Genomic DNA, 12,127 nt, shown 5'->3' on the forward strand with positions numbered 1-12,127 from the left:
GCTTGTGGGTTCCCGTGGGCAGCTGGTTGGCCCCTGTGTGAACAGAATGCTGGACCAGATGGACCCTTGGTCTGATCCAGCATGGCTGCTCTTATGTTCTTATGACCCCTTCAAAGAGAGGCTGTCCTCTGTAAAGTACGACATCTGGCCACCCTATTATCTTCTGCTAATATCTATCAATCAGGCTGCTGTTAAAAGCACTGGAGCAGAGGCTAGTAAAAAAAAAAAAGTTGGCACCTATTACCAAACAATGGCTGAAAACAATGAACCTACTTCCCAGTTTGGCTTGTCTGAATGCCACTGCAGCCTCACTCTAATTTTGCATCATCGGGACATGAACAGCCTGATCTTTTACTCAGATCTGTGTACCACGAGGATTGCAAGTATATTCCTTGTTGCATGTTCCTGATATGGAGGACCATTTCCTTGCACTCTTCCCGAGGAACCAGAGCAAGCCAAATGGAGGTGGATAAAAGGAATTAATTAAAGAAGAGTGAGCAAGGGATCGCTCTTTCATGAGATTTTAATGGGGAGGAAATGAAATATGCAGAGGCCCCTTTCCCTCCAGATGAAGAATGCAGCTGAACATAATGAATGTTTCATGATTACCTCATGTCAAATGTGCAAAGAGAAGAACCGAGCCCGGCATCCTCTTAATCCCATTTGCTAAAGGGCTCAGAGAAGTGAAGAGGGAACAGGAACCTGTGAGGCGCAGTGCATTGAGGCCAGTGGAGAGAGAATAGATGCTGCTGCCACTCACCTAGCCATGAGTGAATCGCTGTGCCGTGATGTATGTGTTCTTGACAGTGGTGTCCCGAAGAAGAGCACCCAATGGCTCACGCTCTTTGGGAGTTAAGGGGATTGCTGGAGCAGAGCCCATGGCTGAGCCTAGATTTCAACTGGGGACTTGCAGCACATCATTGATGTTCCTTTCCACTGCATTTGCTTTGAACCTCTGCAATGGCTTGTTTGTGTGTGGGATCCAACCCTATGCACACGTAGCGGGAGTCAGTCTTATTGAACTGACTGAAGATTGAATTTTGGAGTAAGCGTGCATAAGATTGGGCTCTTGGTTTTCCAACAGTCTTCCGTGATATCATCATACTGCGGTGTGTTTAGAGCAGGGGTAGGGATATTTCAGGCTTGCGGGATCTACTTTGCTTTTTACTAGAACCCTGAGATCCACCAGCCAGAAACTGGTGCAAAAGACATACACTTAACCTTAAAGAATTTTGAGCGCCAGAATTTGTTTTGAGTACCAGAACTAAATGGAGCTCACAGTCCTTCCACACAAAAATAGACTTCTGATTTCCACAAGCTCTCTTTATTTCAGCAGTATAATTTAGGGTGTGAGGGAGTGATTTTGTTGCTGCTATTTTAAATTGGGAGTCAGAAATCCATCTACTGCAAGTCACCCAAATACTTACCAGTAGATAGAGATCTACTTTCTTCTCATCTCATGTTTAGTGTGTCACCCATGAATCTCACTGGGTGACCTATCCTTGAGCCAGTCACTATCTCTCAGCCTAACCTACCTCACAGAGTTAATGTGAATATGAAGGGAAGGGGATAACCAAGTACCCTGCCATGACCTTCTTCAAGAGAGCAGTGGGTCAGCAAAGTAATTTTAGATCCTGGACTTAACAATCTGGGGAGGGGGGAGAGCTTTAGATGGCTACATGTATTACTTCAGTTGTAAAGCACACAACTAACATTTCTCTTCTCCCCCTTGCCACCACTATTCCATGCTTTTCAACTGCTTCTACATTCCTGATAGATTAGAACAACCAGGGGCAGCCTACCTATGAAGCGGGGTGAGGGGCCTGCATCAGAGAATGTAGTGGCAAATTGCACCGCTCCCTCCACCACCAGTAGGGCCTGCCACTGCTACCCTGTCACCTCCAGCAAGTACTCTGCAGAGCCCCATCAGCTGCTCTCCTGCTGTGGCGTTTCCCACAGTGGGAGAGCGACCAGCAGGGCTCTCTGAAGCAGCCTCCTGCCCTCTGTTTCCCTTGTCACATGCCCCCCTTCCCCTTACATTTGCCACCACTATGTCAGCTCTGTGGAGAGCAGTGTGGCCTGAAGAAGCAGCTGCAGGACTCTCACGAAACCCAGGTGAGTTCTCACAAGAGCTCCACAACTGCTTCTTCTGCCATGAAGCTCTCTGTAGAGCTGACATGGTGGAGGGCAATGTAAGGGGAAGGGGGGCTCAAAGGGGGAAGAGGGAAGGGTACGATGTGACAGGCGGGAAGGTGCACAATGTGGTGGCAGCGGTGTATGTACTCTCCTGCCTCAGGTGGCAAGAGAGTTTGTGCCGGGGCTGATAACAACAACCAAAACAAAACCAATAAAACTATTTGCCAATGCTTAATTAAAAAAAAAACTTTTAAAAAGCCCTCTGAAGGTGTGCAGTTTTGCATTTTAAACTCACTTAAATCATAGCAGCATCATAATGACAGGAATAAAATGGAGTCTGCTTCTGCTGCCCTCATCACCTACCACTCCCTGGGTGGTCATTTGGGTGTCCCCTACGGGTCCCTGGACTTTGGCCCCAAGGTCCAGCCCTACCTGCATCACTGGGAGGAAGGGTGGCATAAAAATGGAGTACATAGAAAATAATCTTCAGCATGTTTGGTTATTGCTTAGAAAAGTCTTTGCAGGTAGTGATTAGACCAGTGGGTGGGGGCAGGGGGTAGGGAGGCAGCCAGAAATTTTCCCTCTGGAGCTGGCAAAGGCAAAACATGCCCAGAACACACAGGAGACCAACAGTAAAAAAAGGGCTGCTGACGTAGCGATGCTGCAAAGGCTCCTGGGATATGAGTTGAGCCACAAAGGCCTATGGGATATGTGCTGGAACCAGGTGGGAAGGCAAATGGGGAAACAATCCATGACAAACCAAGGAGCACCTGATTGTCCAACAGGAGCAGCATGGGTGAGCGATCGATTAACCCACCCACTGTGGCTTATTTTCACTGTGGCTTATTGTGACGTGCGAACTCTCCCATTGGGTGAACTTGGATATGTCTTAATCTCTCAAGTTCTGTTTTTAGTCTGTAAAACTGGGTGAGGATAATAAAGATTGTTGCATCTTAAACTGTCCTGTAAGTTATGAATAAGAGGGCATCCTAGGTTTTTCTTATGATGTTTGATGTTTCCGTTGTTACTGCCAAGTGAACAAACTTGTTCTGGATTCATCTGTCTCTCTCATCTGATGAAGCTTAATGAGTGACCTAGTCTTTGTTTACAAAAATGAATCATTCTGCTCTCTAGAAATTCCCATGGACTGAGATTCAAACGAAAGCCCTAATTGTTTTGTGATCTCAGGGTGCAAATGCTAAGTAGAGACATTTATTGAAGAATTATAATGAGGTGGAGTAGGGAGGCCAAAAACAGAGAAACTGGAAAGAGCACCTAGCCAAAGCTGGCAAAAAGGACTACGATCATCTTCCATGTTATGGGAATAGGAGAAATGTTGATATTTGTCTCCTATAACAACATCTTGAATGTCTTTATCTGCAGATAATGGTTGTTCATGAATATACAGAAGAATAACTACATATCAGTCATGGAAGCAAAGCACATGGCAAACAAGCTGGGGAAAGCATGTGGAGCGGGTTGGAACGGTGCTGGGCTTGGATTGTCAAAATGGGAGATCTCTGTTCAAATCATCCTTGCTCAGCCACAAGCCCACTAGGCATAGCCTGCCTCATGATATAGGTCAGCCTTCTCCAACATGGTGCCCTCTAGTTGTGTTGGACTACTATTCCCAGCATCCTCCAGCCAGCATGATTGGCTGGGGGATGCTGGGAGTGGTAATTCAACACCTCTAGAGGTCACCAGGTTGGAGAAGGCTGAATATAGGTGTTGTGAGGATAACTAAGTCCCTATTGCATTGGGAAGGAAGCTCCTTCCCAATGCAGCTTCGGGATGTGTGTGTGTGTGTGTGTGTGTGTGTGATTTTTATTGGGACTCTGGGAGAGGGAGGGTTAATCTCCCCCTACCCAGTGGCCCTGGCCCTCATCTTGATCTGGGACATTCATGGCAACTGTTTTTGTTTTGTACCATATTTAACACAATGTGGAGTTTGGCCCTAAGAGCTTTTCTATACAAGGTGTTTAGTGTGCACTCATCATTCCCTACACACGGTTATTTATGGGTTCTTTCGATGACATTGTGACCCTCTAGTTTCACTTCTGTTTGTAAACAGCACTTTCAGTGAGTTTTTTAGGGCAGGGGAAATGGGGTGATTTCTAAAAGCGAAAGAAAATGCTGTTTCCATATGTGTATTTGCACTATTCTGCTAAATCACAGTGCCACCTAGAGGTTATGTAGCAGAAAAGCAGGAAAGGAAACACTCTTCATGTAGTGCTCAGATCTGTGACGAAACCAAAAGTAGATGCAGCGGATTAAAGGCCTTGTGTAGAAAAGTCCTAAGTATAAAGTTGTTTGTACACCCCCAAAATATCTGCTGATATCTTAGGGCCTTTGGTCTTAATTATTTATTAATTATTTCTTAAGCATCACAAAAAAAATTCAAATATATCCCTGAAGAACTCGGAGGAAAAATACCATTTTTGACAGCATGCAGTTGCACAGGGAATGTGGCAAGGAGAAGAAAGGTCTCGGAGGATGACACTGAGGATATAGTTCCATTCTGTAAACATGGCTGCTCTTAAATTGATGACCTATTGTTTCCAAGTGCAGAAGCCAAAGTAACCTATTAAAGATTATTAACATCTTGATTGTCAGTTCTGGAGAATGAATGTACTCAAACAGTCCATCACATGACCTATCTGATATGATCAAGATGAAGCAGATGTGCTAAGGGCAGAGTTCCAAGTACCAATGGAATTTGGAGACCATGTCTAATAGGTATCCATTTATTCTTATTGAGCATTGTTCTTTGCTCAGTAACAGATAACATGCATTACATTCATCCACCATAGGGGACTACTACATCCCACTGTGAGTAGACAATCAGTTCAACAAAAATGTTTTCCAATGCACATTCTCCTTCATGACCTACTATGCCTTGGAAAGTCCCCTCCCAGTCTGTAGCACGTCTTCACTGGATGTGAAGGTTATCAAGTGGAACATTTCTGCCATTGATGGTTGCTGCTACCTACACGTGCTGAAAACTCTGTCTCAGTATTATTGGCCGAGATAATTTGTTTATTACATGTCTATCCTACCCTTCCTCAAAGGAGCTCAGAATGGCATACAAGGTCAGCCCCATTGAGCTCCACAATCTAAGTCCGATACTCTAGCCACTACACACCACTCTCCATGGAAGCTTCAAGTCCCAGGTTAGGATGTGTTAATTTAATTACTATGTATAAAACAACATTTAAAATGGGGCTGAATGAATCCTCCTTCCATCTCAATGCTATGCATGTTTACAGAGAAGCAAGTTCCACTGGGTTCAGTGGAACTTACTCCCAAGTAAGTACGCATAGGATTTCAGCCTTCATTGATATTAGGATGTTGGGCACTGTTAACGATGTATAACTTGATAACAGAAGATTGGCTGTGCTTAGAGTGATACATCTGTGTTCATTCCTGTTAAGCTTGTGCATGGGAAATACCACTTGTAAGCATTTCCTCTGTCTAGTATTATTCCTTTAAACAAGAAAACTGTGCCTCTGATAGCAGCTTGACGTGTATACATGGAGCAGGTGCAGCCCCTCCTGCTACGGAGATGAAGTAATTAGAAAAGGTTCATCTGCTAAATTTCTCCATGTCAGGCTATTGTCAAAACCATTGGAGAAGGACCAGCTAAGCCCCCACCCCCCAAAAAACTTGGTAATCCTACCTCCCCTTCCTGCACTTGTCAATTCAACATCCTCTCTTCCTTTTTTCCATAAAGTCTTTTTATACTTGCCACAGATTAGCTAGTACAAATGCCATCTGTTACAAGTTAGCTGCTTCCTTACTGTCTATCCCTGCTATTCCTTTATGGAATTCTGCCACTCCTTCCCCATTTGTCAGCTCTCTTTTGTGTACTGTACCAGACATACCATCTACACCAGTGGTAGGGAACCTGGCACCTTCCAGATGTTGTTGAACTACAGTGTTGATCATCACTGGCTTTTGGCCATGCTGGCTAGGGCTCATGGGAAGTGAAGTCCAAAAATCACCTGAAGAGCTACCCTTGAGCTACACAAAATAAATTATGATCATGTATTTTCACTAGTTAGCAGAAAAAATTATCTTGATGCAGGATTGGTTAGTAGCAAAATTCAAGTTTATCAATAAAGCTTTTCTTCTTTTTTAAGGTCTTGAGCACAAATGTGTGCGCGCGCATGCGCGCACACATTATCATTATTACTGAACAGAATTTATCTTCTCTACAGTAGTTTTCACTTCACAATTATTAGAATAGTGTAGTTCAAAGTATTTCTGATTTGGGGCCCAATGTTCATGGAATAACACCGTTTTCTGGCAGGAACTTGATCTCCATGCCAAGAAAACCTTACCAGGTAAATGTCTGCATGCCAGGCTACAATTAAAAGCACAAGACCAAGGCCAGGAAACACTATATGTTAGTTCCAGTTACAGTGGCATTGAGTCCGAGTTTAGCAGAGCTTAGCAGATCATAATTTTAAAATAATGATAACATCTAGGGTGCTTCCAGACGGACCGCTCCTAGTGCTGCCAATCAGAAGGCACTGAGCAGCAGTTCTGTCTTTTTCTCCTTAATGCACTTTACTGCAGTAAAGAAAAAGACAGAAGGGGTGGTGGGAAAACACAGGAGGGTTATGATGTCTGGACCCCCAGTAAAATTGCATGAGTGAGGCAGGGTGATGGCACCATCAAAGCCTCATCTGGAAGCATCTTTAGTAGACAAAACAAGGAGGAAAGCAACCCAGTGCCTCAGAACCCTGGGGAGAGAAAGGCCATTTGTACAGGAGTGCCACATTTGTCAAGAAGTAATGGATTAATGCATTTAAAAATAAATGTGTAGCAACAATTTCACTGATCATCCCTTTGCATGTTTGTGACCCAAGCATCAATTATGCGAGCACCGCATGCACGATGTTGCAGTTTGCACTCTCTTCAAAGGCTGCACCCTGGGCTACCAAAAGAAACATTTAAAAATAAGCGATACTGATGTGCTTTTTATGCCTGTCGAGTAGAGAGGCTGAGGAGTTCTGAATGAAGGATCATCCACAGTATTCCATGGAGCTGTGATGACATGAGAGGCAGGGGGAGGCAGGAGCACTGCTGAGCCTGGGCGCAGTCCTTGGCTTAGGGAGCAATCCTATGCATTTTTAGACAGAAAAAGTCTGGGAGCAAAACTCCCAGCATGCCCCAACCAGCATGGCAGAGACAGATGAATCCAGAACAAGTTTGCTCATTTGGCAGTAGCAATAGAAACACCAACCATCATAAGAAAAAACTAGGGTACCCTCTTATTCATGATTTATTCTCTCCCAGTTTTACAGATTGCACCTTTAATTATCATGCAGGGGACAATTTTCAAGGGGAATTGCAAATGGGGTGAGAAGAGTTAAGCCTCCCCTTCCCACATGCTGCAAATCTCCCCCCCCCTCACCCCGTGCCATCTCCCCCTGCATGGCATTTGTTCCATTAGTTTGGGGTGATCTGGGGTAGTGTGTCAATTAACTAAAGAATATTTTATTTGAGATTATTTGGTTTTGTCTCGTGTGAAATCTAAATAAATCCTAGCAATTATTTCTACATATCTATGCATATATACATTTGCAAATCAACATAAGCAAATTATATGCAGATTTGTGTCCCACGGGCCTGGGTCTTTAATCTTTTACATGCCTAGCAACACCCCTGTGGAGACAGACAACACTTTAAAATAAAGTCATGTCATCTAATAGCAAACCTAGCCACATTCTTGCTAGACTCAGATTCAGCTGTAGTGATTGCTCTTGTATGAACAGTACTATCCCAAATCAGCCAGAAGTAAGAAGAGAAATAATACTCATACTTAGTAATTACATTACGCTTTCCTTAAGTGCTCAACTGCTTCAAATAAATGCATAGCCTTTAGGATAAATACAGGGACAGAATCGGCCTTCGTCGGCCTGATGGATGACCTTCTTCAGGAGAGGCATTTTTCAAGAATGTCAGCTATTGCCCAGAACGCATATCTGAATGTGGTTTCTGTGGACATATTGTGGCTTATTGCATCCCTCCCACACAGTCATGTGTGACTGGTGAATTTGGTTGAGTTGGCTCACTTGGAAGTGGCCATTCCGGTCCATTTTTCAAGAATATGGACTATTGCCTGGAACCGGTACCTGAACGTGGCTTCTGTGGAGGTTTTGTGGCTTACTCTATCAGTCCCATGTAGTTATGTGTGACTGGTGAATTTGGTTGAGTTGGCTCACTTGTTCTGGGCTGTTTTTTTCGAATGCCGACTGTTGCCCCAAACCGGTATCCACATGTGGTTTCTGTGGACATTTTGTGGCTTATTGCATCCCTCCCACACAGTCACATGTGACTTGGTGAATTTGTTTGAGTTGGCTTCCTTGGAAGTGGCCAGTGCAGCCCATTTTTCCAGAATGCAGACTATTGTCTGGAACGGGTACCTGAACATGGTTTCTGTGAAGTTTTGTGGCTTATTGCATCCCTCCCATGTAGATATATGACTGGTGAATTTGGTTGATTTGCATCTCTTCAAAGTTGCCATTTCGGGCTGTTTTTCAAGAATGTCAAGTGTTGCCCGGATTGGATATGAGAATGTGGTTTCTGTGGAGGTTTTTTGGCTCACTGCATCCCTCCCAAATAGTCATGTGTGACTGGTGATTTTGATTGATTTGGCTCATTTGGAAATGGTTGTTCTGGACCATTTTTCAAGAATATGGTCTACTGCGTAGAACAGGTACCGGAACATGGTTTCTGTGGAAGTTTTGTAGCTTACTGTTTCAGTCACATGTAGCTATGTGTAACTGGTAAATTTGGTTGATTTGGCTCATTTGGCAGTGACTGTTCTGGACCACTTCATTCTGTTCCGGTTGTGTTCTGGGCATTAAGAGGTTAATGAAATTATAATTTTTCAAGGGTTTCTGTCCTAAAATATTGTTCCCAGGTGTCTCTAACACATGCCATAATGTTTGGCATGGCTTTTTTTTTAAATAAAGGGGCCATTCTGGCCTGTTCCATTCCAGCTTTTACACCGTCCCAATAGTAATGCATCAATTATCATGTCTAAACAATTGTGTCTAAAAACTAGTCTGAATACCTAGGAGGATTCCTGACAGTGAGTTGTACAAGTTGGGTGTGTAGCTGTGTGACTATATCCCTTTACAATCTGATTTCTGTCTTCATATTTTTACTCTTCACAGTGCAGTGTTTTGGCTTCTTAAGGCAATTAACAGCTCTTCAGCTTTTGAAAGCTCTGGTCCATTTCCAGTCCCAACATAATGTGCTGGTTTGAACCTTTAAAACCGTAAATGGCTTGGCAGCAGGTTGCCTGAAACATAACAACTGCAAGTTGCTTCACATATGTAGCTCTGAACCTTAAGATCTTCCCCAGAGGCCCTACACCGAGTGCCCCACCAAATGAACTACTAGAAAGAGGCCCTTTTTGATATTGGCACCTCATTTATAGAACAGCCTTCCCAGAGGGGTTTACACCAGCCCTGTGTCTTTTTGGTGCCAGGTGAAGGCTTTTCTGTTCACCAGGCCTTTAAATAACTCATGTATTGGTGTATTTCATTTTCTGTTTGTTTTGTTTCTTGTATGGGGGGGGGGGGGTTAAAAATAGTTCTATTTTGTGATCTAAATTGTTTGTATATTGTAAGCTTCCCAGAGAGAACTTTGTTATGAGGTGGCATACAAATGTTGGAAGTAAATAAATACTAACTACATATCTGTATTCTTTCTCTGTTCAGTTATCAAAGCAGAGAATAATGTTTTGTTCTTAACAAATCCATGTTGCTTAATGGTAACCGCTGTATCTTTCTCTAAACATTTGCAAGTGAACTGCTCTATGATCTATTCTTCGGTATGTTAACAGTGCAGTCCCATGCATGTCTACTCAGAAGTAAGCCCTGTGGAATTCAATGGGACTTATCTGGGAGTAATTGTGTATATAAGATTACATACCTAATAGACTAAGGGTGCAACCCTATGCATGTTTAGACAGAATCATAGAATAGTAGGGTTGGAAGGGGCCTACAAGACCATAGAGTCCAACCCCAGCTATGGTGGCTGGGGCCTGCTGAGAGCTGTAGGACTTTTTTTCTGTCTAAATATGCATAGGATTGTGCCTAAAGGCTGCAATCCTATACACACTTACCTGGGAGTAAATCCCATTGAACTCAGTGGGGCTTACTTCTGAGTAGATATTCACAGATCACACTGATAATAGTACTTTACCCCCACAGAATATACACCTTGAACATCCGTTCCCCATAAGTTCTCAGAAACAGTAACTAGTACATATTTAGGTTTCTCTGGCTAGTACCGTCAAGATCTTTAGGGAATGTTATCAGGATCAATATACTTGAACTTATTCAGTTGAAAAGGTCTTTTACATATACCCTTGATGGTATTGCTGATTGTCTCCTTATAGGCAATTTTAAGGCAATGGCCATTACAGGCATATCAAAGAGGCATAGCTAAAATGGCCATCTGAACCAAAGTTTGCTTACGACTTATTACTGGTGGGAATCTTGACCTGAGGAAAAGAGAACATTACGAGAAATATTCTTGCTCAATAAGGTTTATGTCCCAGTTAGGTCAAAACCACAAAGGATGAGTTGGGAAATTTCTACAGAACTGTACAAGTAAAAACATGATGTCATTAAATATTAATATCACGAGGTGGGATTAAATTTTTTATTTATTTAAAACATTTCAATTCTGCCCTATATCATTAAGATCTCAGGGCAGTGTACAGATAAAATCAATTTAAACAGTATTAAACAATAAATAATTTAAACACCTAAAAACATATTAAGCTATTAAACAAGCTAATACCAGTTTAAATCTAAAACAATAAAACGGTTAAAACAATGTGTAAGGGAATGCATTTAGCCCTCAAAAGCTTTGGTAAAAAGCCATGTTTTTACTTGGCGCCAAAACAAGACCAATGTCTGTGCTAATCGGGCCTCCAAAGGGAGGGCATTCCACAACTGGGGTGCCACAGCAGAGAGGGCCCTCTCCCACATTCTACCATACTGTATGTCTCATACTGGTGGGACGCAGAGGAGGGCCCCTCCAACAGATCTCAGTCCTTGGGCAAGCTTATATAGGGAGAGCTGCTCCCTCAAATATCAAGGTCCCAACCAGCTTAGGGCTTTAAATATCATCACCAAAACCTTGAATTCTGACTGGAAGTGTATTGGCAACCAGTGCAATTCCTTTAAAACTGGTGTTATATGGTTTTATGAGGTGTTCCAGTCAGCAGTCTAGCTGCTGCATTTTGCACTAGCTGCAACTTCCAAGTCGTCTTCAGGGGCAGCCCCACGTAAAGTATATTGCAATAGTCTAATCGGGAAGTTACCAGTGCATGCACTACTGTGGTTAGGTTATCCCTGTCCAGAAAAGGCTGTAGCTGGCGGATCAGCTAAAGCTGGCCCGAAGTACTCTGGGCCACGGAGTCCACCTGGCGCTCCAGTGACAGGGATGGATCTAGGACTACTCCCAAGCTACACATCTGCTCCTTCAGGGGGAGTGCAACCCTGTCCAGGACAGGTCGCTTACCCAGTTCCCAGACTTGGGAACCACCAATCCACAGAGCTTCCGTCTTGTCAGGATTCAGCTTCAGTTTATTGGCCCTCATCCAGCCAGTTATAGCCTCCAGGCACTGGTCCAGCACCTTCACTGCCTCAGCCGACTCTGATGACAAAGAGAAATAGAGCTGATTATCATCAGCATACTGGTGACACCCCACCCCAAAACTCCTAATGACCTCTCCAATGGCTTCATATAGATGTTGAACAGCATGGGGGATAGAATGGAACCCTGTGGCACCCCACAGCTTAATAGCCATGGGGGAGAACAGGAATCCCCCAATACCACTCTCTGGAATCGACCCTGCAGGTAGGAGCAGAACCACTGTAGCACAGTGCCCCCAAATCCCATCCTGCAGAGCTGAACCAGTAAAACACCATGATCAATGGTGTCAAAAGCCGCTGAGAGA

This window comes from Heloderma suspectum, chromosome 2, assembly GCF_057233095.1.
Source record: "Heloderma suspectum isolate Gila_16-S chromosome 2, 16-S_ref, whole genome shotgun sequence".
Taxonomy (NCBI): Eukaryota; Metazoa; Chordata; class Lepidosauria; order Squamata; family Helodermatidae; genus Heloderma; species Heloderma suspectum.